General features: G+C 43.3%; 1 long non-coding RNA gene across 1 annotated transcript in view; it reads right to left on the reverse strand.

Moving 5' to 3' along the window:
- The window catches only part of LOC140588944 (uncharacterized), a 212,645-nt gene extending 201,640 nt beyond the window's left edge, over window positions 1-11,005 (reverse strand). The window contains exon 1 of the long non-coding RNA XR_011990173.1: window positions 10,874-11,005. This is a non-coding gene — a long non-coding RNA (uncharacterized lncRNA). The remainder of the gene's footprint in view (window positions 1-10,873) is intronic.
- Between the last annotated feature and the right edge of the window lie 13,736 nt (window positions 11,006-24,741).

Genomic DNA, 24,741 nt, shown 5'->3' on the forward strand with positions numbered 1-24,741 from the left:
GCTCTACTACTGGTCGACAATGTATTCAAGCTTCATGGATTGCCTGCTAACATTGTTTCCGACAGGGGCCCTCAGTTCGTGTCTCATTTTTGGCAGGAGTTCTGCAAGTTACTCGGTGCCACCGCAAGCTTGTCTTCAGGTTTTCACCCTCAGACTAACGGTCAGACGGAACGTGCTAACCAGGATTTGGAGCGCATGTTGCGCTGTCTGGCTTCTGACTCTCCCAGTTCATGGAGTAGATACCTCTCTTGGATTGAATATGCACACAATTCCCTACCTGTGTCTGCTACAGGGTTGTCTCCTTTCCAGTGCTGCCTGGGATACCAGCCTCCTCTGTTTCCGGCCCTAGAAGAAGAGATCACGGTACCTGCAGTGCATCGGTTCCTGCAACGCTGTCGTCACACGTGGCGCCTGGCCCGTTCTTCATTGCTTCAATCCAGAGCACGGATGGAACGTTATGCGAATAAACGCCGGTCACGCGCACCTGTCTACCGGGTTGGACAGAAGGTTTGGTTGAGCACCCGTTACCTGCCTCTACGCGTCCAGTCCCGTAAGCTGGCTCCTCGTTTTGTTGGTCCGTTTCCAGTCTCTAAGGTGGTTAGTCCCTCAGTGTTGCGGTTGCAGCTTCCACGCTCCATGCAGCGCGTCCATCCGGCTTTTCATGTGTCTCTGCTTCGACCTCATGCAACCAGTCCTCTGGCTTCCCCGAGTCTGCCTCCACCCCCGCCCCGATTGGTGGATGGGGGCGAGGTGTTCACAGTCCGCCGTCTGTTGGATGCACGCCGCAGGGGACGGGGTCTCCATTACCTGGTGGACTGGGAGGGTTACGGCCCGGAGGAACGCTCCTGGGTGCCGGCCCGTTTTGTTCTTGATCCTTCGTTGATAGCGGACCTTCATCATCGTCGTCCTGACCTCCCGTCTCGTCCGCCTGGAGGCGGCCGTCGGGGGGGGGGGTACTGTCATGGATAGCACTAGGGAACCCTCTTCGTCATCTCAGCCACGCCCCTCCGGGGATTCCGGTCAATAGGGCTTCCCCGAGGTGTTTGCGTCCTGTCAACCAGTTGTTCTGGCTGTACCGGTTTCAGACACTCTTCTCCCAGCTGTGTCTTGTTTTCCCCAGTTTCGGTGTTCCTATATCAGGCAACTCGGCTCTCTGATCAGTGCGAGATCTTCATGGTTTGCCCTGAGTTCGAGCGTTTTTTCCGGTGTGTGTTTCCCTGTGTTCTGACCTCTGCTACGTTTTCTAGACTCCGAGTTTCTGCCTGCTCCCTTTCTGGACCAACGCCGATCGCCCGACCACTGCCTGGACCCTTGACTGTGTTTTTCGTCTTTGCCCCTTTCTGGACCGACACCGATCGCCCGACCCCTGCCTGGATTCCCGACTGTGTTTTTCGCCTCTCCCCCGTCTGTACCGAAGCCGATCAACCTGCCTCCCCGCCTGAGTTTCAGCCACGCTCTCGGGCTTGGTCCTGGGAACTTCTGATCTTCCTTCAAAGAGGAAATAATAAACAGTCAGGACTTACAGCTTGCCGCGTCAGTGTCCGTCTTCTTGTATCCACAACAGCGTCATGCTGACTGAGGAAGTCCCAACCTATAATTATGGGGTGGCATGAGGCATGCACAACATGAAATACATGGGTAAAGGTCAAATTACCCAGGCATAATGGGGCAGTGACAGTACCCACCATATCCAGAAAATGACCCGTGACCGAAGAAGCAAGGACACATGGCTTAGCTATGGGCTGCGAGGCTAGGGGTGTTATGGCCTTCAAGCAGTCGTGCGTAATAAGAGATAAACCTGAGCCGGTGTCCACCAGTGCATGGAACGCCATGCCAGCGACTGTAACTGGAATAAAGGGTGTAGGCGGTGGACCCTGGGCAACGGTTGAGAAATCAGCATGGACCCGATCAACCTCAGACACTAGCATTCGGTCCGCAATGCTAGCCTCTATGAGTTTCCCTGGGCGTGTGGGTGCGTGGCGTGGTCAGGGTGGCGTGACAGGGAGAAATGCACCCGACGTGCCGGGCGGGAGCGGTCGTCAAGGGCAGAATTGCGCCATGAATGTGGAGGGGGAGAGGGAGATGAATGGGACCTGTGTCGTTTGTACCATGTGTCAGGAGAGTGTGAAGCTGACTGGCAGCCACCAGCTATACCTCCAGTACACCGTGCAGTTTGAGGGCGATGGCCCCAGGAGGGCGGATGGGGTGAAGTGCGGGTTGGATGGTGTCGGACAGGAAACCTGCTCAAAACTGTGTCGCCGCTCATTCTCGCGGCGTCCAGAGTCGTCCTGTCTACACGGCGAAGAGGCGTGACGAAGAGGAGGTGAGCGGCCGGACTCAAGCCGACGGTAGGTGGGCGATGCAGGGGATGGGCCGTAGCACAGCTGACAGCAGGTGTCCCTGGATGGAGGCCGTCCCCGAGCAGAGGAGTGATGTGGTAGGCTAACCCCGTCGTCAAAGTCACGTTGATGGCCCTCCCGTGACGGCCAGCATCTGTCAGGGGAAGCACGCTCAAACACAGCACAGGAATGGTTAGAAACACACGAAAGGTTGGCAATGCCTCGCTGGAGATCAGCAACCTGCTGTGAGAGCCTGTCCACAGCACTATCCTTCTGGGTTATGCAAAGTTGCCTTAGCTCACGAAGCTCTGCTCTGAGATCAGCGAGAGCGCCAGGCAAGTCCGCAGCTGGGACAGTCACAGAACCAACGTGCAGCTGTAGGTCATCCAGGAGAACAGGGGCTGGTGAGGTCATATTAAGAGCCATACGCGCACGTTCACACTGCGTAGCCACTTTAAGTGCAGCATCCAACGTTAATGCACCATGCTCGTGAATTTTGAGCTGCAGGGTAGGCTCCAAACCGGAGGTAAAACGGCAAAAAACTTCACAGCTCTGGGCCTCGCGGCCATATTGAGGAAAAGCCTCTGCGACTAAGTTAGTTAAATAAGCAGCGTAGACCTCCAACGGTTCCTGCGGCATACGGGGCCTTGCGTTAAGATGTGTCTGAAACGTTGTCAGAAAAGGCAGCCGTCCAAAAACAGCAGATAAACTAGCTTTCGCTAGCTGATAGTTGTCTTTGACATCAGGCGGCAAGCTATGCCAATATGATAAGGCAGAGCCGCTGAGCTTAGCACCAAGCAACTGAGCCCTTTCAAAATGGGTAAAAGAAACATCCAGCGCTACCTCGAATCGCCGAATCCATGCACTGAAGGGCTCCGTCCCATCTCCAGTAAAAGGAGAAGGAAGGTCGATTCGAAACGGAACCTGCGAGCGGTAGTCTGCGCCGACCTGTTGCTGAAGCGGCTGGGGCGGCGCTACGGGCGGCCCCGCCTCATCATCCGACATGTACCGTTGCATCTCGTGTAGGCAACCGGGGATAAAACACGTAACCGAGTAGCGTGTAAGTTTTCTAGCCGAGCTCGGGGAAATAGATATGCCCACAAGAAATACAGGCGGACAAAACAGTAAAAATGAAATAAAACAACGAAACCGACCGCCGCTGCTACCAGTGTGACGCTTACTCCTCGTCAACTCACAGGCATATTACCTTTATACCTATCGCTGGGGTTCGTTCTGGCTTCGTGATTAATAAGGAGGCAGGCGATAGTTATTAAGATATAACCATATATTTACTCCCCTTATTACAGTACAAACTTTCCCGGCTCACACTACACTTTTCCTCCTGCTTCCCCCGCTCCCGCGCCAACAAATCCTCCCTCTCCTCCGCCCCTCATCTCACCCTTCCGCTCCATCCGCCAGCTCAGAAAAGTAGACCCACTTCCCCATCAACATAACCAGATTACACTCTTACACTAGCATAAACGTAAGCATGAGCCATTCACACCTGGCCACATTCCCCCCCTTTTATGGTTTTGATGGGGATTTACCTAGATCGCGTTTCACCGCTGCATTGTTCATCAAATTACCATGCGAATGCAATTTGAATATGCGCTAATGCAGCTGTTTAGCACTTGTGATACATTTTAAAAAGCCGGCGATTAGTCACGGGGATCGAGATAACCGACGTTAAGTGGCGATTTTGGCCCTCTTTTGTGCTCGAGATATTATGGTTCGGTGACATAAAAAAAATCGACATAACCGATGAGAAATGCTAATGTAAAGAGGGAATTTGGCGGTTCCACTTCAAAAACGTCGACTTAATAGGGTTGGCGAGTTAGCCGAGGTCGAGATAAGTGGGTTCGACTGTATATATATATATATACACTCACCTAAAGGATTATTAGGAACACCTGTTCAATTTCTCATTAATGCAATTATCTAATCAACCAATCACATGGCAGTTGCTTCAATGCATTTAGGGGTGTGGTCCTGGTCAAGACAATCTCCTGAACTCCAAACTGAATGTCAGAATAGGAAAGAAAGGTGATTTAAGCAATTTTGAGCGTGGCATGGTTGTTGGTGCCAGACGGGCCGGTCTGAGTATTTCACAATCTGCTCAGTTACTGGGATTTTCACGCACAGCCATTTCTAGGGTTTACGCCAAACTGCAAGATGCTATCCTATCAATATGGGCCAACATTTCTAAAGAATGCTTTCGGCACCTTGTTGAATCAATGCCACGTAGAATTAAGGCAGTTCTGAAGGCGAAAGGGGGTCAAACACCGTATTAGTATGGTGTTCCTAATAATCCTTTAGGTGAGTGTATATATATACTTCATGTCATGCCCTGCTCCGTCCGATCCTAATGTGTGCCACGCCCACCTCGTTACCTCCTGTTTCTGCCTGATTGTTCTCACCTGTTGCTCGTTACCCTTAGCTTGTCTTGTGTATTTAGTCCTCGTCTGAGTCAGTCTTCCCCAGACTTGTCATTAATGTTTGCTGTCGTGCTTCCCCGGTCCTGTTACCTAAATAAATTCCACGTTTTACCCGACTTCCTGGCTCCTCTCCCCTGCTTGCCTGTTCCCGATCGTGACACTTCATATGTACTTAATATTTATAATATAGTTAATTTCCAATATATATGATATCCCATTCTAAGAAACAGTAAATGAAACATTACAATGAGGAAATGTTGAAGAATATATATATATAGAATTCTCTAACAATCACAAAAACAGTTTAGGAAATATCAACTTTTGCCATGTTTAGAAAACTAGCATCATAACTTAAAAAATGTAAAATAGCAGCATCAACTTACATTGATAAAGCACAGTAACCCAAACATGTCAAACAAACAAGTGTGGGGCACAGAATTATTGCACTATTCAAGGAACATTTATAAAAACAATTTAGAAAATGTGCATTTTTTGCAGCATTTAAAAAATAGCATCATAACTTTTAACTAGTTTTCAAAGACCAACAGCACATTAATTTACGCAGAAGAAAAAAACTGCACCCAGTGTTTTTTGTTTGGTTTTCTTTTAGTGTTCAGTGAGAGAAATCTAGCCTGTTTTGGGCTTGAACAAGTGTACTGAAGTCAGGTTGAATATCTGAGGTGGACATGCGAAGGACAGCACACAAGTGATCATCACTGAGAGAGGATCTATATCTGGATTTGTTAAACTTCATCACTGAAAATGTTTGTTCACAGATGTAGGTAGATCCAAAGAGAACCAACATCCTCTGAGCATGCCTCCTCAACATTTTTCCCCGTCAGATTTGGACAGCCACCGGTTGTAACACCTACCAGTTTGTCCCATTTTAGTCCCAGCATGTCCATGGCTGCATTTACCTCTGTGAACAAATCACTCCCTGTTGCAGTCCCTTTCATTGGCCGCATAGCCACCAGTCTTTCGTCAATCCACGAACAAAGATAAGTAACTGGGCTGTATCACACACATCAAAGCTCTCATCCAGAGCCAAGAAAAACAAGACAAAATTGTCCATTTTCTTTTGTAGTTGAAACGCCAAATTCCCCGTGATGTTCTCGACCCGGCTCGTTACAGTGTGCCTCGAGAGAGACACATTTGCAAATTGCACATTTGTCTTTTTTCTCAGGACATATTAGCGCTGAAGACTCCACCAAACAATCTTTGATGAACTCCTCATCAGAGAATGGCTTACTGTATCTTGCAATTTTGTGGGATATCACAAAGCTGGTCCTGACGGCTGCATCCCTGGATGAGTGGAGCTATGTAAAAAATCCTTCCGTTAAAAGTTACCTAGCAAATCTCAGCAGCGGTTACAGCGCAAAGAATACTGTACTGTTACGTTTTCCATGGCAGTGTCACGCACGTACAGGCAGTGTCTCATGACTACGCCGGTACTGTCACAGGACAGCGCAGAAGTGTACTGTTAGGTCTGGCATGCATGTATTGGCAGTGTTTCGTAGTGCAGTCTGACTTGGCGGATTGTCCCGTGGCAGCACGTTGAGTGCCCCTGAAGGTGTATTTGTCCAAAACAAACCAATATTCAATAATTAGCAATTTAAGTGTTAATGGGAGTTATGTTCTTAAAAATCACTACGTCGTGTCGTATTTATTAGGCTATATTAATGGAAACATAACACGTGGGAAGATGTGAACGTGATTTCTACTGTTAATGACAATACAAAGAAGTTATGTCAACGAAATGCTATTGTTTTTCATCCAAAGACGCTCCCCCTAGTGGTACATGCCAGTTACTTCAGATTGTCACGCTGCAGGGGAAATACGATGTCTGGAAGCGCACTCATAATCCAACGCTTTGTATAAGTTGACTTTTCACAACGCTTTAAGCATTACACTGCTGAGAGAATGTGAATGCAATATCTACCATTCATTGATAAAAAAAAAAAAAACGATTGAAAACCTGATGTGTAACGAACAGTGTTGGGTGTAACGCGTTACTAAGTAACGCGTTACACTGAAAAAGTAGAGTAACTGATTACTGTTCATTTTTAGGTATTTTAATTATAGTTACTTATAATGTACTTGCGTTAAATTGTAAAATAATTAAACTCGCTGAATATCATTATTTAATTTTATTAATTTATCTTCTAAAGGTAAAAGTAAACTCTGCCACTTTAAAATCATTGTAGTGCAGGTGCACGTGATTTTGCGCCAGTTTGCTGCATAGTCGTATTCTAAAGCAGAAGATGTCGGACTCGGCTGAAGCGAGTGGCTGTTTTACGAAATGGAAATCTTCCCATCACTTCACTTTTCTGAAACAAGCAAACAAGAACATTACCTAAAGAAGGTTACATTTCTTACTAAAAAATTTTATTATTATATAATGTTTTTTATAGAATGTAATAAAGATGATTTAGAAAGCTAAAAGGCTAAACTATTTCATGTTTTTTTCAATTATTTATTATTTAAAGAGTTTAATTTCTATTGTTTGTCCACTCAAGGTTTATAGGGATTTTAAGAAGTATTTAGTTAAATTACTTATTGAGTAATTAAGTTACTTTTCAGACACAGTAATTAGATAAGTATTTTAAATACAACATTGATTAAGTAATTAGTAATTAATTACTTTTTAAAAATAACTTACCCAACACTGGTAACGAATGCTATTATAGGTATACCAAACACGCTCCCCCTAGTGGTACATGCCAGTTACTTCAGATTGTCACGCTAAAAGGGTTAGTTTTCTGTGTTCTTTTAAGAAAGGTTATTTTAAAAGGGTCATTACAAACCCAACACCATGATTTCTAATAATGTTACCAAGAGGTAGCATGTACAGTATAGGCTAAACAGTACAACAACAAACAACAAATTTATTTTTGTATAGTGCATTATCACAACATTACATTGTCTCAAAGCGCTTTACAGCATCCCCACCCAAAGCCCCCAGTGAGTAAGCCATAGGCGACAGTGGCAAGGAAAAACTCCCTAGAAGGAAGAAACCTTGAGAGGGACCAGACTCAAAGGGGGGACCCATCCTTCAGGGGCTGGCAGGGAGAGTCAGTAGTGGGCCCAGTACTGATCCCTGTGGGACATCATATTTAACTTTGGTGGCCTTGGATGATTCATTGTTCACATGGGCATACTGATAGTGATCAGTTAAATATGAGTGGAACCAAGAGAGTGCTGTCCCCATAATGCCAACTATACCTTCTAACCGGTCCAAGAGGTTATTATGGTCCACAGTATCAAATGCTGCAGTTAAATCTAGTAATACCAACAAAGATATACAGCCACGGTCAGAAGCCATAAGTAAATCATTCATTACTTTGACTAGAGCAGTTTCTGTGCTATGGTTTGGTCTAAAGCCAGACTGATATAATTCATTAGTATTATTTTTTTGTAGGAAAGAAGACAACTGACGAAATACAACCTTTTCCATGATCTTTGAAATGAAAGGAAGATTTGAGATCGGTCTATAGTTTCCTAAAACAGTAAGTTCAAGATTCGGTTTCTTTAGGACCGGTCTAATAACAGCCATTTTAAAAGGTTTTGGAACATATCCAAGCCTAAGAGAGGAGTTTAACACATTTAACAGGGTAGTGCTAATCTGCGGTGCAATTTCCTTGAAGAATTTTGTAGGTGTTATGTTCGTCAGACAGGCGAGCGAGCGAGGTGCGGGAAATCAGGATCGGGGAAGCGGGAGTCCAAAAGCAACAGGGTTTATTAAGGGTAACAAGCAGACAGGGGATCACATGGCGTACAACATCAATGACAGACCTGAGGAAACAGACTTGAACGCGGACTAATATACACAGGACTACAAGCAGGAAATGCAAAACAGCAGATAAATGGATGGATTTCACACAGGGTTAACAAGGCAGGCATGGTCCACATGAGGGCTGAACGATCGATCATGACAGTAGGAATTGGGTCTACGAGGCTAGTGGAGGATTTACAGGAAGAAATTAGGCTCAAAAGTTCTGAGTGTTTTATAGGAGTGAAAGATTCAAAGGTCTCATTATTGGTAGGAATAAGACTACCAGGAGGCTGGCAGCTGTAAGTAGCAAAGGACGTGCACTGGATAGTCTGTCTAATCTTAGCTATTTTACCATTAAAAAATGTAATATTAAATGTAATATAGTCTCCAGGCGGCTGCCTGCGGGTTCCCCTGCTCTGTCGCATCATTCGCCTGCAGGTCCATCCACTGCAGCCCGTCGGTGGACGGCGCCTCCGCCTGCTGTGGCTGCACTGTCGCCTGCTGCGGCTTCCCCTTCCTCCTTGCCTTCGCCGTGGTCCCCTTCTGCTCGCTCCTTGCCCTCGCTGGTGCCACCTTCGTCTTCTTCCTTGCCCCCTCCATTGGTCCCTTTGTCTTCCTCCTTGGCTCCTTCGTGGTCCCCTCCGGCTCTGGCCTCGCGGCCGCTCGGGGTCCCTCAGCCTCTCGGGCTCCCCTTTGTCCCCCGACCTTTCCTTTCTGGCCTCCCTTATCTGTTCCTCATCCCATTGTCCCTCCTGCCTCTGCTCCTTGTCCCCCTCTGGTTCCTCTGTTCACTCCTGGCCCTTTCGTTCCGCCTGTTGGTGTTCCCCGTGTCTCCCTTCCTGGTCTGCCTGTCTGCGTTTCCCGTCTTGTGTCAGGTGTTGTCTTGGCTGTTGCCCCTGCGCTTGTTCTGTGTTTCTGTTCTGTTCCCGGTCCCTCGTTGATGTTTTTGCTCTTGTTTTTCAGGGCCCGTGTCCCTGGTCTGGTCTCGTCCGTCACCTCCCCTGAGGCACGCTCGGAGTGCGCGCCTTTTGGGGGGGGTTCTGTCATGACCTGCTCGTACGATCCTCGTGTGTGCCACGCCCCCTCCTTAACCACGTGCACGTGTGCTGCCCCATTTGTAATCAGCTGTTTCGAGTGATCTCTGATTAGTCCTGTGTATTTTAGTCCGCATCTGAGTCCATTTCCCTAGGTCTGTCATTGAAGTCTCATTGTGTAGTGTTGCCGTCCGTTGCCTGTTCCATGTCCCTAGTCCCTTTGTTGAGTAAATCCCGTATTCCCCAATCCTACGTCTCCTTCTCCTGCTTCCCCGTCTCATGCACCGCTACTGATCCTGACAGTTATATGTTTTATGTTACTCGGTTACCTCAGTGACACTTTGGGCAGCTCTAAACTAAACCAGGACATTAATTGGTTATAATAGGAAGCTTTTATTGTCAGCTTACAGGTAAGAAATACAATATATAGACAGAAATATATTAAATGTACATATACAGGGGAGGGGAAAAGACCCCCCCAATCATCAAGATTACATTTCATTACATTCTAATCAGGAACAAATAGTTATTTCACGTTTGTTCAGCTTGCCGAACAGACTCATGTATTTTTGTCTGACATACGTCACACTTCGCACTGAGTAAAAAGTGTTATACTGGTCAAAAAAGGTTATACTGGTCACAGTGAGCTATCCCAGCATGCACAGGGATACAGAGGAGTTATTATAAACATAAAACCCTGGGTAGAGGGGTTCAGTGAATGAGGAGGTGAAGCTGTACAGGAGGGTCAGTCCATCAGAGGAGACTCTGTAGAAGGACAGCGTACCAGCCCCCCAGTCCAGAAACACTCCTACTCTGCGGGGACCTGAGGGCTTTATGGGTATGTCAGTCTGTTTATTATTGTGCCAGACAGAGTAACTGTCAGGAGAGCAGAACAGACTCCATGACTTGTCATTGTATCCAAGCTCACAGTCATCATTCCCTCCTTTCCTCCCGATTCCTTTATAAGTCACTCCTATCCAGGCTCCATCTCCACTCCACCCAGCCTCCCAGTAACAGCGACCAGTCAGACACTCTCTGCACAGAACTTGGTGGCACCAACAGTCAAATCTCTCTGGATGATCAGGATATGGCTGCTCTGCCCCCCATGTCACCTTCCTGTTCCCCTCTGACAGAGACAGGTGGCTGTTTGCTGTGTTGGGGTCCAGCGTCAGCTGGCAGGAGTCTGTAGGCAAGAGGAAGAGTGATTAATCCCATCACGAAGCCCAGCATCTCCATCATTGTCACTGTCACACCATACATACTCACTAACACAGAACTCGCTCCAATGCACACATTTTATTCCCAATATACTCATGTAGCCGCCCGAGTCTGCGGCGCTCCGGCTGCCCCCTGCGCTGTGAGACACGACGCGCTGAGAGACTCGCTGGGGACCGAACTACACTTTAGCCTGCGCTCTATTATTCTCTACGATACATGAAATATAAAACAGCACAGCATCCCCTAACGAAGCAGGAATTCAAGTATGTGAAATACCTCAGGAAATGTCGGGCGCCCGTGCAACACCGTCGGAAAGATAATAGCCTTAATTACAGGTTAATAAAATTATAAACAGCATTCATCAAACATGTTAAACATGAAATTGTACCCCAAAGAGTACCAATAAATGGTAATTTGTCTTTATTTCAAAATAAGAACTTCCTTCAAATCACTTCGGACACATAGGCCTACCTCCCTCTGTGGCATCCTGCATTGACTTGTAATTTGTGATATCCTCCGACAGCAATTTTTCCACATTAGGCTGGTTTCGGTATTCACTTGGTTTATTGGCAGCAAGTGACACACTGAACACACACTTTGCACCCCGCAGCTCTGCGCTCATTCTATATCTCCTAACATTATCTATACCAGGAACTTTAGCTCCCCCTAGAGGCATACTTTCCAGGAATATGACTACACCGTCGGTTGCGAATGAGCCGCTTCCTGACCAAGAGACATTTTTATAAAGCAAAACGCCTCCGCGGCACAGCACTCCACGCTGCTCTGACTGAAGTTTGTGTTAATAGGATGCGAGGCGAACGACCATTCACATGATGAGTCAGACAAGGTTCATACCATCAGGTTAAACGTAGGGAGGGGCAGGGGTGCGTGTCCTGACGGTGTACAAATACAGAGAAGGAGGGAGGGAGAGGAGGAGAGAAAGAGAGGGAGTGTGGTGCGCGAATAGTAGGTAAGATGAGTGACAATGGAAACGAAGCGACATTTGGATGCATTTTAATAGCTATGAAAAGTCAAAGGCAGAATGCACAGTTTGAAGATGAAGCTGTCATTTCGAGCAGGGTCCACAAGCAACCTTCTCAGACACTTAAGAACTGCGCATCCAACAGTTCAGATGGAAGAAAAAAGACAGGCTAGCGTGTTGCTACTGCCAGAAGCCGGATCAGCCCGTCTAAGCTGAGGCACTTAGCCTTTCTGCCCCAAAGGAAATGTTAAAATGTAACACTGTTAGAAAGTTGATGGTTGTTATAATGGACAGATACAACTAAAACTGTTGGATCCTGCTGTTTTACATGTAATTTATTTATTTTTATTTCTTATTATTTATTTGTTATTTGACTGTTATGAATTTTCAACTTATAAAATGTTCAATACATGTGTAGTAGTACTTGATGTTTTTACATTTAATCTTTTTATACCAAATAATATAAAATCATGGTATTAAGGAAATTCTAAGGATTAGCACACATATCAATCATGGGTCAAAGCAGCATTAAATATGGCTGAGGCAGAAGTGGTAAAATAAAGAGCCGTTTAGGAGCCGGAAGAGCCGGCTCTTCTTGGTGAGCTGAGCTAAATGATCCGGCTCACTAAAAAGAGCTGAAATTCCCATCACTAGCGCAGACTGAGGAGACATTCGGTGTCACAGCCAGTTTGGGGAGATTACAGGTGCTGACTTACAACAATACTAACAAATCTCAAGCAGTACACTCTAGAGCCCGACCGATTTATCGGCAGGCCGATATTATCGGCCAATATTAGGCATTTTCCAAACTATCGGTATCGGCATTTATAATGGCCGATAAATGAATATTTCAAAAATAAAATAAAAACGGACGAAACACCCTTCAACCATGTCATGAGTGTTGGCGTTGTATAGTTTGTCCACCAGAGGGCACTCTACACGGTCCCTGTTGGCAACACTCGTGTATAACGCGCCACACATCCTGCAACCTGCTGATCCAGCCAGAGTCGAGCAGAGAGAACCAGTTATCCGCGAGTGAGATCATCGGTGAAGTGTGTTCATGGTGAGTTGGTCACGAGACATACATTGCTTGAATAACAATTAAAAGAACATCCCCATCAGTTCACTTAACTCAAATAAGCATGACAAAATTTGTGACTATCATGTCCAATTTTGCTGCTGTTAAATAAGCCGAGAGTGAAGCGGAATTAGCTAGTAATTACGTTACGTTGTTACAGTGTAGTTGACTGACTGTCCTTTTAACTTTTGACAATGAGACTGAAGTATTTCTTTAATAGCGTGACAGTTATAGCAGTGAGACGTATCATCTCTCCTTGGCGTGTTATATTGAAAATGTATGTTTTACAATTTGCAGTATGACGTTATCCATTGCTAAATTATGGCTCATCATAGACTAGCTAAACACAAAGCTAGCTAATGCCACTATCAGTGGAAGACCGCTAACGTTAACATTAATGAGCTTGGAAACCACAACAAACTTATTCTGCCTAAATAAAGTAATGATTACTGTATTTATAACTAGCATATCTCTAGTTACAGTCCCTGCATTGTAAAATGTAAATTAGACATTTGCGAGGAGTGAACATTTAGACATGGAGAAAAAGTATCAAATGTAGCTTATGCATAAAAGTTCTATTGCTTGTGCTATTCAAAGTTATATTTATGAAGCTTACCAAGTCTTTTAAAACTGGTAACTTTGATTTGGTTGTTGTTGTTTTTGTGTTTTTGTTCAAAGGACTTTATGTTTCATATCTTAAGTTTGTACTTTTATACATTTTACTTATCAGAACTTTAATATATTTTGATGTTCCTCTGTTCTGTTGTGACAATGAAAGAAACAAGTTTCTTTTTAAAATGCATTATCATATGTTAGTTAAAACTCATAAATAACTACAAATAACTAATGTTAGGGAAATCTGTTAATGTTTTGTTGCGCGTTTCTGAAATTTAAAAAAATAATATATATATATGTCCTCAAAAAATTAGCATATTGTGATAAAGTTCATTATTTTCTGTAATGGACTGATAAACATTAGACTTTCATATATGTTAGATTCATTACACACAACTGAAGTAGTTCAAGCCTTTTATTGTTTTAATATTGATGATTTTGGCATACAGCTCATGAAAACCCAAAATTCCTATCTCAAAAAATTAGCATATTTCATCCAACCAATAAAAGGAAAGTGTTTTTAGTACAAAAAAAGTCAACCTTCAAATAATTATGTTCAGTTATGCACTCAATACTTGGTCGGGAATCCTTTTGCAGAAATGACTGCTTCAATGCGGCGTGGCATCGAGGCAATCAGCCTGTGGCACTGCTGAGGTGTTATGGAGGCCCAGGATGCTTCGATAGCGGCCTTAAGCTCATCCAGAGTGTTGGGTCTTGCGTCTCTCAACTTTCTCTTCACAATATCCCACAGATTCTCTATGGGGTTCAGGTCAGGAGAGTTGGCAGGCCAATTGAGCACAGTAATACCATGGTCAGTAAACCATTTACCAGTGGTTTTGGCACTGTGAGCAGGTGCCAGGTCGTGCTGAAAAATGAAATCTTCATCTCCATAAAGCTTTTCAGCAGATGGAAGCATGAAGTGCTCCAAAATCTCCTGATAGCTAGCTGCATTGACCCTGCCCTTGATAAAACACAGTGGACCAACACCAGCAGCTGACATGGCACCCCAGACCATCACTGACTGTGGGTACTTGACACTGGACTTCAGGCATTTTGGCATTTCCCTCTCCCCAGTCTTCCTCCAGACTGGCACCTTGATTTCCGAATGACATGCAAAATTTGCTTTCATCCGAAAAAAGTACTTTGGACCACTGAGCAACAGTCCAGTGCTGCTTCTCTGTAGCCCAGGTCAGGCGCTTCTGCCGCTGTTTCTGGTTCAAAAGTGGCTTGACCATGGGCACCTGTAGCCCATTTCCTGCACACGCCTGTACACGGTGGCTCTGGATGTTTCTACTCCAGACTCAGTCCACTGCTTCCGCAGGTCCCCCAAGGTCTGGAATCGGTCCTTCTCCACAATCTTCCTCAGGGTCCGGTCACCTCTTCTCGTTGTGCAGCGTTTTCTGCCACACTTTTCCCTTCCCACAGACTTCCCACTGAGGTGCCTTGATACAGCACTCTGGGAACAGCCTATTCGTTCAGAAATTTCTTTCTGTGTCTTACCCTCTTGCTTGACGGTGTCAATGATGGCCTTCTGGACAGCAGTCAGGCTGGCAGTCTTACCCATGATTGCGGTTTTGAGTAATGAACCAGGCTGGGAGTTTTTAAAAGCCTCAGGAATGTTTTGCAGGTGTTTAGAGTTAATTAGTTGATTCAGATGATTAGATTAATAGCTCGTTTAGAGAACCTTTTCATGATATGCTAATTTTTTGAGATAGGAATTTTGGGTTTTCATGAGCTGTATGCCAAAATCATCAATATTAAAACAATAAAAGGCTTGAACTACTTCTGTTGTGTGTAATGAATCTAACATATATGAAAGTCTAATGTTTATCAGTCCATTACAGAAAATAATGAACTTTATCACAATATGCTAATTTTTTGAGAAGGACCTGTATATGTATATATATATATATATATATATATATATATATATATATATATATATATATATATATATATATATCAGCCGATATATCGGAATATGGGATTTTAAAACCAACAAATAATTTGTATCGGTAGCGACCTTCAAAATCCTTTATCGGTCGGGCTCTAGTACACTCATCGCATGTGCAAAAAGAACACGTGAAGGATATTTTTTTAAGATAACTATACCCTGTTACACTCTCACACAAAGATGATTTAATGTATTTCTATAGAAGTTCCCAGACTACTATTTTTATTTAAGAAAGTAGTCATCTTTAAACCCAAACCAGCCTTTTTTAAAATATTTTTTTTTAAAAGCACACACACATCACAATAATTGTGTGAATGTTATCATAAAGTATTATTATCGTTATTAAGATTAATAAAAACATGCAAACAAACTTACATTTCCGGATCCCTGGTCTGGTCCTGCACCCTCCACTATGGTCCACACTATAGCAGAAGCAGAATGACATAGTACTGCTGTATCCATTTATTTAATTGTTGCATTTTCTCCACGTACACAAGTCTACAGACACACATTCTGTACTCACTTCACATTCTCCAGTTTACAGCTGGAATCCTCCAGTAGAGCAGAGAGCAGCTTCACTCCTGAGTCTCCTGGGTGATTGTAGCTCAGGTCCAGCTCTCTCAGGTGTGAGGGGTTTGACCTCAGAGCTGTAGCCAGGGAAGAACAGCCTTCTTCTGTGACTCTACAGCCTGACAGCCTGCAGAGAGGAAGACAAAATTGCTCCAATAGATGATAAGATCACCTCACCAGTAGAAGTACAGTACTACTTTTAGGTAAATATGATGACTCCAATTAAGATTTAAATAATAACAGATTACAGTGTGGAATACCCAGTAATACTGACCTTAGTATTTCCAGTTTACAGTGTGAATCCCCCAGTCCAGCAGAGAGTAGCTTCACCCCTGAATCCTGCAGGTCATTGTTACTCAGGTCCAGCTCTCTCAGGTGTGAGGAGTTTGACCTCAGAGCTGAAGTCAGGGAAGAACAGCCTTCTTCTGTGACTCTACAGAATGACAGCCTGAAGAGAGACAGACAATATCTTTCCAATAAATAAAATCACCTCACCACTATGAGTATTACTTTTAAGTAAATGTAACGACTCCAATAAAGATTTCAATAATTACAGATTACAGTGTGGAATGTCCAGTAATTCTGACCTCAGTATCTCCAGTTTACAGTGTAAATCCCCCAGACCAGCAGAGAGCAGCTTCACTCCTGAATCAAGCAGGTCATTGTCACTCAGATCCAGCTCTCTCAGGTGTGAGGGGTTTGACCTCAGAGCTGAAGCCATAGAAGAACAGCCTTCTTCTGTGATTCTACAGAATGACAGCCTGCAGAGAGACAGACAATATCTTTCCAATAAATAAAATCACCTCACCACTATGAGTATTACTTTTAAGTAAATCTGACGATTCCAAAAAAGATTTCAGTAATTACACATTACAGTGTGGAATACCCAGTAACATTGACCTCAGTATCTCCAGTGTACAGTGTGAATCCCCCAGTCCAGCAGAGAGCAGCTTCACCCCTGAATCCTGCAGGTCATTGTAACTCAGGTCCAGCTCTGTCAGGTGTGAGGAGTTTGATCTGAGAACTGAAGCCAACACTTCACAGCATGTCTCTGTGAGATTACAGCTGTCCAGTCTGGAAAAGGAAACATGTTAAGATATAAATACATACACCACACACACAATCAAAATAAACATTTTTATTTTAAAATGTAATAAGCGAAGCAGTGTCATGCCCCGATTGTACCGAGCCTTTTGTGTGCCACGCCCCCTCATCTACCTCATGTGGAATCCCTATGCTATCAGCTGTTTCTAGTTGTGTCATAAGAACATAAGAAATTTACAAACGAGAGGAGGCCATTCGGCCCATCAAGCTCGTTTGGGGAGAACTTAGCTAATAGCTCAGAGTTGTTAAAATCTTATCTAGCTCTGATTTAAAGGAACCCATGGTTTTAGCTTCCACTACAATAGCAGGAAGACTATTCCATACTCTGACTACACGCTGTGTAAAGAAGTGCTTCCTCAAATTTGTATTACAATGTTCTCCCGCTAATTTACACTTATGGCCACGAGTTCTAGTATTTAGACTAATATTGAAATAGTCATTTGGCTGAACAGCATCCAGACCCATTAGAATCTTATAGACCTGAATCATATCCCCCCTTAGTTTCCTTTGCTCAAGGCTGAACAGATTCAGTTCCGCTAACCTCTCCTCATAAGACATTCCTCTAAGACCAGGAATCATTCTCGTAGCTCTTCCTTGCACCTTTTCTAAGGCAGCAATGTCCTTCTTGAGGTATGGTGACCAAACCTGCACACAGTATTCTAGGTGGGGTCTTACCAAGGAATTATATAAGTGTAACATCACCGCCCTTGACTTATACTCCACACATCTAGAGATATAACCCAACATTCTGTTTGCCTTTTTTATTGCTTCCCCACACTGGCGAGAGTGGGACATGGAAGCATCAACATACATACCGAGATCTTTCTCGTAATCAGCTACCTTTATTTCAGTGGAACCCATAAAATATCTGTACTGTATATTTCTGCTCCCTGCATGGATTACCTTACATTTATCTGTGTTAAATTTCATCTGCCAAGTATCAGCCCATTCGCTAATTAAATCCAGATCCCGTTGAAGCCTCTCTGCTGCTAGATTAGTATCTGCTACCCCGCCCACCTTGGTGTCTGCAAATTTAACCAGTTTACTGTATGTATTCGTTGGCTAATAATATCCCTGTATTTGGCTGGGATTGCTGTACTGTTCGGGAGTGGTGTAGTCGCTGTGTGCACTTGTGTTGTGTTGTGTTGTGTGCCTGTTGAAGCGGTTGATTTGATTTGAATTATCTGTAAAGTATATTTGAGCGTTTGTGTGCCAGCACGGTTACGTGGGTGGTTGTTGTTGTTTTCATTTTTTACTCTTATTTTTACGTGTGTACTTGTCTGTCCTTGTGAGTGTTACCGACAGCTGCGGGCGCGAGTGGCGTTTCTGTTTGCGTCCTTCGCATCAAACACCCGCGGGTAATATTATCGAACGTCGGTAACATTAACTCTAAAAGGTCAGTTGCTCCGGAGCTTTGCTCGGTCGCCGGTCGGGGCCGGGAGGACATTTTCCACTTTTTTCCCCGCTCCGGCAGTAGCCTGCTTTGAGAGGGTTTTTGTGGTTTTTTGGCCTCCCTAGAGCAACTTCGCTTTAGTTTAGCTAAACGTGGTTCAGCAGGAAGTTAATCTCGGGTAAGTAATTGTAAATTTGGTTATTTTAAAAGTTAAATTTAAAGGTTGTTATCGCTGACGCTGCCGGATAATTTATAATAAAGTACCGATTTAACGCAAGTGTTAATTTAGTGTTTTAGTGTACTCGGCACTTTGTTTTAACTATACGTTAATTAGATCAACTAAAAGTTTAAATATTCTCTATTAATATACTGGGCTGGGAGTAAAGGACGGGGACATAGTGAGTTAGGTAATTATGGGGCCAGCTCAGTGTTGTGTTTGCAAGATGTTTGCCCTTCTGGATGCTTGCGTCCAGTCGGACTTCGTCTGCGAGCGATGTAGGTTAGTTGACTCACTCATGGTCCAGGTTCGTGACCTAGAGGAGCGACTGGCTCTCATCCAGCATAGCAATGAGTTAAAGGAGAGAGTTAATACGCCTTCTAGGGAGACTATGTGTACGTCACAAGCGGGGAGGGGGGAGAATGATGAACAGGTAGGTCGAGAGAGCTGGGTGAACGTAGGTCGTAGACGTAGAAAAGGGCGTACACAGTTCACAGAGGCGGCATCACCTGAAGTAATGGTTTCTAACCGCTTTCAGATGCTTCCGACTTTAGAGCCGGAAGAGACTGGGGAGGCAGGTGAGCCCTTGGGCACCAAGGAGCCGCCTAGCCCCAGTAGGAGGGAGGTTGTGGTAGTAGGTGATTCAATTATAAGAGGTGTAGATAGTTATGTGTGCACCCGTGATAGAGGGTCCCGTACGGTGTCTTGCCTGCCTGGTGCCCAGGTAGGGGACCTTCCAGATCGAGTGGACAGGCTTTTGGCCCCAGCCGGGGTGGATCCAGTGGTCGTGGTGCATGTTGGCACCAATGACATAGGAAAGGGCAGAAGGACTGTTCTGCAAGATAAATTTATAGAAGTCGCGGATAAGCTTAGAAGCTGAACATCCACGGTGGTATTCTCTGGAATACTTCCCGTGCCACGTGCAAGTCAGGCAAAATTAGCTGAGATAAGGGGATTAAATGCGTGGCTAAAATGGTGGTGTAGGAAAGAGGGGTTCAGGTTTATGGGGCACTGGATGACCTTCTGGAACAGGTGGGACCTGTTCAAGCCGGACGGGTTGCATCTGAACCATAGGGGAACCAGTGTATTGGGGAGGCGTATGTGCAGAATAGTTGAGGAATGTTTAAACTAGGGACTGGGGGGGCAGGGAGGTCAGTTAAGAATTTATGTGGGGAGAGACGGAAAGCCCAAATAAATATTAAAAGTAGACACTGTAAAAGGCCTACCATTAGTGGTCTGTATTTCAATGCTAGGAGTATTAGAAACAAAATTAATGACTTAGAGGCTTTAATTTCTTCAGACAATTACGACATTATAGGAATAACTGAAACATGGATGAGTGACAATGATGGTGATGAATATAATATGGATGGTTATACGTTGTTCCGTAGAGACCGGATAGGCAAGAAGGGAGGTGGTGTTGCAGTATACGTAAAAGAAAACTTGCAGGCAAGGGATCTCACTGATAAAAATAAAAATTCAGAAGCTGTATGGATCAAACTCGATGCTAAAGATTCAAATGGCCTTATTGTCGGGGTTTGTTATAGGGCACCTAATGTAGCTGTAGAGGAAAGCAGAATATTATATGATGATATCAGGATTATGAGTAATAAAAATGATGTGGTGGTTATGGGTGATTTTAATTTACCTGGGATACAGTGGGACACAGTCTCTGGCTCTTCTGTAAATGAACTTGAGATGGTGGAATTAGTACAGGATTGTTTCTTTACTCAGTTTGTTAATACTCCTACCAGGGGAGAAGCCCTTCTTGATCTCGTTTTTTGTAATAACCAGGATAGGATTGGAAAATTAGAGGTTTTAGACCCATTGTACGGTAGTGATCATAACATGGTTAAATTCGAGGTTAATTTTAGTGTCCGAAGAGCAAAGTCTAAATTAAAAGTATACAATGTTAGGAAGGCTAACTTTAATGGTAGCAGACTGAGACTAGAAACTGTAAACTGGATGGAGTTAAATAGCAAAATAGTTGAAGGGGCATGGGAATTTTTTAAAAGCACATTGTAGCAAGTGCAAGAGGACTTTATACCTGTTTCCAGCAAAACTAAATCTAGGAAACGACAACCAAGGTGGTTTACTAAGGAAATTAAGAATAAAGTCAGGAGGAAAAGGGCTCTGTTCCACAACTGGAAAATAACTAATGATTTCAAAATCAAGCAGGAGTATCTAAGTCTACAGGCAGAGTTAAAAAATGACATTAGGCTATCAAAGAGGGATGTAGAAAGAAAAATTGCATTGGAGGCTAAGCATGACAGTAAAGGTTTCTTCCAATATTTTAACTCCAAGAGAGCACTAAAAGCTGAAATCACTAATTTGCAGGATAGTAAGGGCCTTATAATTGATAACGAAATTGATATGGTAAACGAGTTTAATGATTATTTTTCAAGGGTGTTCACAATAGAGAACACAAGTAACTTACCACCAATTAATACGAATACAGCATCATCTATGACCAATATATGTATAACTGAGGTTGATGTGATACTAAGCCTAGCTAAACTCAAAATAAATAAATCGCAGGGGCCTGATGGCATCTTACCTTTAGTCTTGAAAGAGATGAGGGATATTATTAGCCAACCTTTGACTTTAATATTCCAGAAATCGTTATCTGCGGGTGTGGTACCATCAGATTGGAAGCATGCTAATATAACACCCATATTCAAAAAAGGGGATAGAAGTAATCCAGCAAACTATAGGCCAATCAGTTTAACTAGCATTACTGGAAAAATAATGGAAGCTATAATTCAAGTGAAAATGGTAGATTACCTAGATGCAAATAACATTATAAAGGATAGCCAACATGGATTTAGGAGAGGTAGATCCTGCTTAACGAATCTGCTTGAGTTCTTTGAGGAAGCTACAAGTGAAATTGATCACAAAAAGGCCTATGATGTGATTTACTTAGATTTCCAGAAAGCCTTTGATGTTGTCCCCCACAAACGGCTCTTGTTAAAGCTTAAAGCTGCAGGAATTTTAGGAACTGTGGCAGCTTGGATCAAAAACTGGCTAACTGATAGGAAGCAGCGAGTAGTTATTAGAGGCACTATGTCACAGTGGGCCTCCGTTTATAGTGGGGTACCGCAGGGTTCAATTTTAGGACCACTATTGTTCCTAATTTACATTAATGATATTGACACGAATACATACAGTAAACTGGTTAAATTTGCAGACGACACTAAGGTGGGCGGGGTAGCAGATACTAATCTAGCAGCAGAGAGGCTTCAACGGGATCTGGATTTAATTAGCGAATGGGCTGATACCTGGCAGATGAAATTTAACACAGATAAATGTAAGGTAATCCATGCAGGGAGCAGAAATATACAGTACAGATATTTTATGGGTTCCACTGAAATAAAGGTAGCTGATTACGAGAAAGATCTCGGTATGTATGTTGATGCTTCCATGTCCCACTCTCGCCAATGTGGGGAAGCAATAAAAAAGGCGAACAGAATGTTGGGTTATATCTCTAGATGTGTGGAGTTTAAGTCAAGGGAGGTGATGTTACACTTATATAATTCCTTGGTAAGACCCCACCTAGAATACTGTGTGCAGGTTTGGTCACCATACCTCAAGAAGGACATTGCTGCCTTAGAAAAGGTGCAACGAAGAGCTACGAGAATGATTCCTGGTCTTAGAGGAATGTCTTACGAGGAGAGGTTAACGGAACTGAATCTGTTCAGCCTTGAGCAAAGGAGACTAAGGGGGGATATGATTCAGGTCTATAAGATTCTAACGGGTCTGGATGCTGTTCAGCCAAATGACTATTTCAATATTAGTCTAAATACTAGAACTCGTGGCCATAAGTGGAAATTAGCGGGAGAACATTTTAAAACAAATTTGAGGAAGCACTTCTTTACACAGCGTGTAGTCAGAGTATGGAATAGTCTTCCTGCTATTGTAGTGGAAGCTAAAACCATGGGTTCCTTTAAATCAGAGCTAGATAAGATTTTAACAACTCTGAGCTATTAGCTAAGTTCTCCCCAAACGAGCTTGATGGGCCGAATGGCCTCCTCTCGTTTGTAAATTTCTTATGTTCTTATGTTCTTATGTGTCAATATCATTAATGTAAATTAGGAACAATAGTGGTCCTAAAATTGAACCCTGCGGTACTCCACTATAAACGGAGGCCCACTGTGACATTGTGCTTCTAATAACGACTCGCTGCTTCCTGTCAGTTAGCCAGTTTTTGATCCAAGCTGCTACAGTTCCTAAAATCCCTGCAGCTTTAAGCTTTAGCAAGCGCCGTTTGTGGGGGACAACATCAAAGGCTTTCTGGAAATCTAAGTAAATCATATCATAGGCCTTTTTGTGATCAATTTCACTTGTAGCTTCCTCAAAGAACTCAAGTAGATTCGTTAAGCAGGATCTACCTCTCCTAAATCCATGTTGGCTATCCTTTATAATGTTATTTGCATCTAGGTAATCTACCATTTTCACTTGAATTATAGCTTCCATTATTTTTCCAGTAATGCTAGTTAAACTGATTGGCCTATAGTTTGCTGGATTACTTCTATCCCCTTTTTTGAATATGGGTGTTATATTAGCATGCTTCCAATCTGATGGTACCACACCCGCAGATAACGATTTCTGGAATATTAAAGTCAAAGGTTGGCTAATAATATCCCTCATCTCTTTCAAGACTAAAGGTAAGATGCCATCAGGCCCCTGCGATTTATTTATTTTGAGTTTAGCTAGGCTTAGTATCACATCAACCTCAGTTATACATATATTGGTCATAGACGATGCTGTATTCGTATTAATTGGTGGTAAGTTACTTGTGTTCTCTATTGTGAACACCCTTGAAAAATAATCATTAAACTCATTTACCATATCAATTTCGTTATCAATTATAAGTCCCTTACTATCCTGCAAATTAGTGATTTCAGCTTTTAGTGCTCTCTTGGAGTTAAAATATTGGAAGAAACCTTTACTGTCATGCTTAGCCTCCAATGCAATTTTTCTTTCTACATCCCTCTTTGATAGCCTAATGTCATTTTTTAACTCTGCCTGTAGACTTAGATACTCCTGCTTGATTTTGAAATCATTAGTTATTTTCCAATTGTGGAACAGAGCCCTTTTCCTCCTGACTTTATTCTTAATTTCCTTAGTAAACCACCTTGGTTGTCGTTTCCTAGATTTAGTTTTGCTGGAAACAGGTATGAAGTCCTCTTGCACTTGCAACAATGTGCTTTTGAAAAATTCCCATGCCTCTTCAACTGTTTTGCTATTTAACTCTGTCCAGTTTACAGTTTCTAATTTCCGTCTCATACGTTTAAAGTTAGCCTTCCTAACATTGTATACTTTTAATTTAGACTTTGCTCTTCGGACACTAAAATTAACCTCGAATTTAACCATGTTATGATCACTACCGTACAATGGGTCTAAAACCTCTAATTTTCCAATCCTATCCTGGTTATTACAGAAAACGAGATCAAGAAGGGCTTCTCCCCTGGTAGGAGTATTAACAAACTGAGTAAAGAAACAATCCTGTACTAATTCCACCATCTCAAGTTCATTTACAGAAGAGCCAGAGACTGTGTCCCACTGTATCCCAGGTAAATTAAAATCACCCATAACCACCACATCATTTTTATTACTCATAATCCTGATATCATCATATAATATTCTGCTTTCCTCTACAGCTACATTAGGTGCCCTATAACAAACCCCAACAATTAGGCCATTTCAATCTTTAGCATCAAGTTTTATCCATACAGCTTCTGAATTTTTATTTTTATCAGTGAGATCCCTTGCCTGCAAGTTTTCTTTTACGTATACTGCAACACCACCTCCCTTCTTGCCTATCCGGTCTCTACGGAACAACGTATAACCATCCATATTATATTCATCACCATCATTGTCACTCATCCATGTTTCAGTTATTCCTATAATGTCGTAATTGTCTGAAGAAATTAAAGCCTCTAAGTCATTAATTTTGTTTCTAATACTCCTAGCATTGAAATACAGACCACTAATGGTAGGCCTTTTACAGTGTCTACTTTTAATATTTAT

The sequence above is a fragment of the Paramormyrops kingsleyae genome, chromosome 4, assembly GCF_048594095.1.
Source record: "Paramormyrops kingsleyae isolate MSU_618 chromosome 4, PKINGS_0.4, whole genome shotgun sequence".
In the NCBI taxonomy this organism is placed as follows: domain Eukaryota; kingdom Metazoa; phylum Chordata; class Actinopteri; order Osteoglossiformes; family Mormyridae; genus Paramormyrops; species Paramormyrops kingsleyae.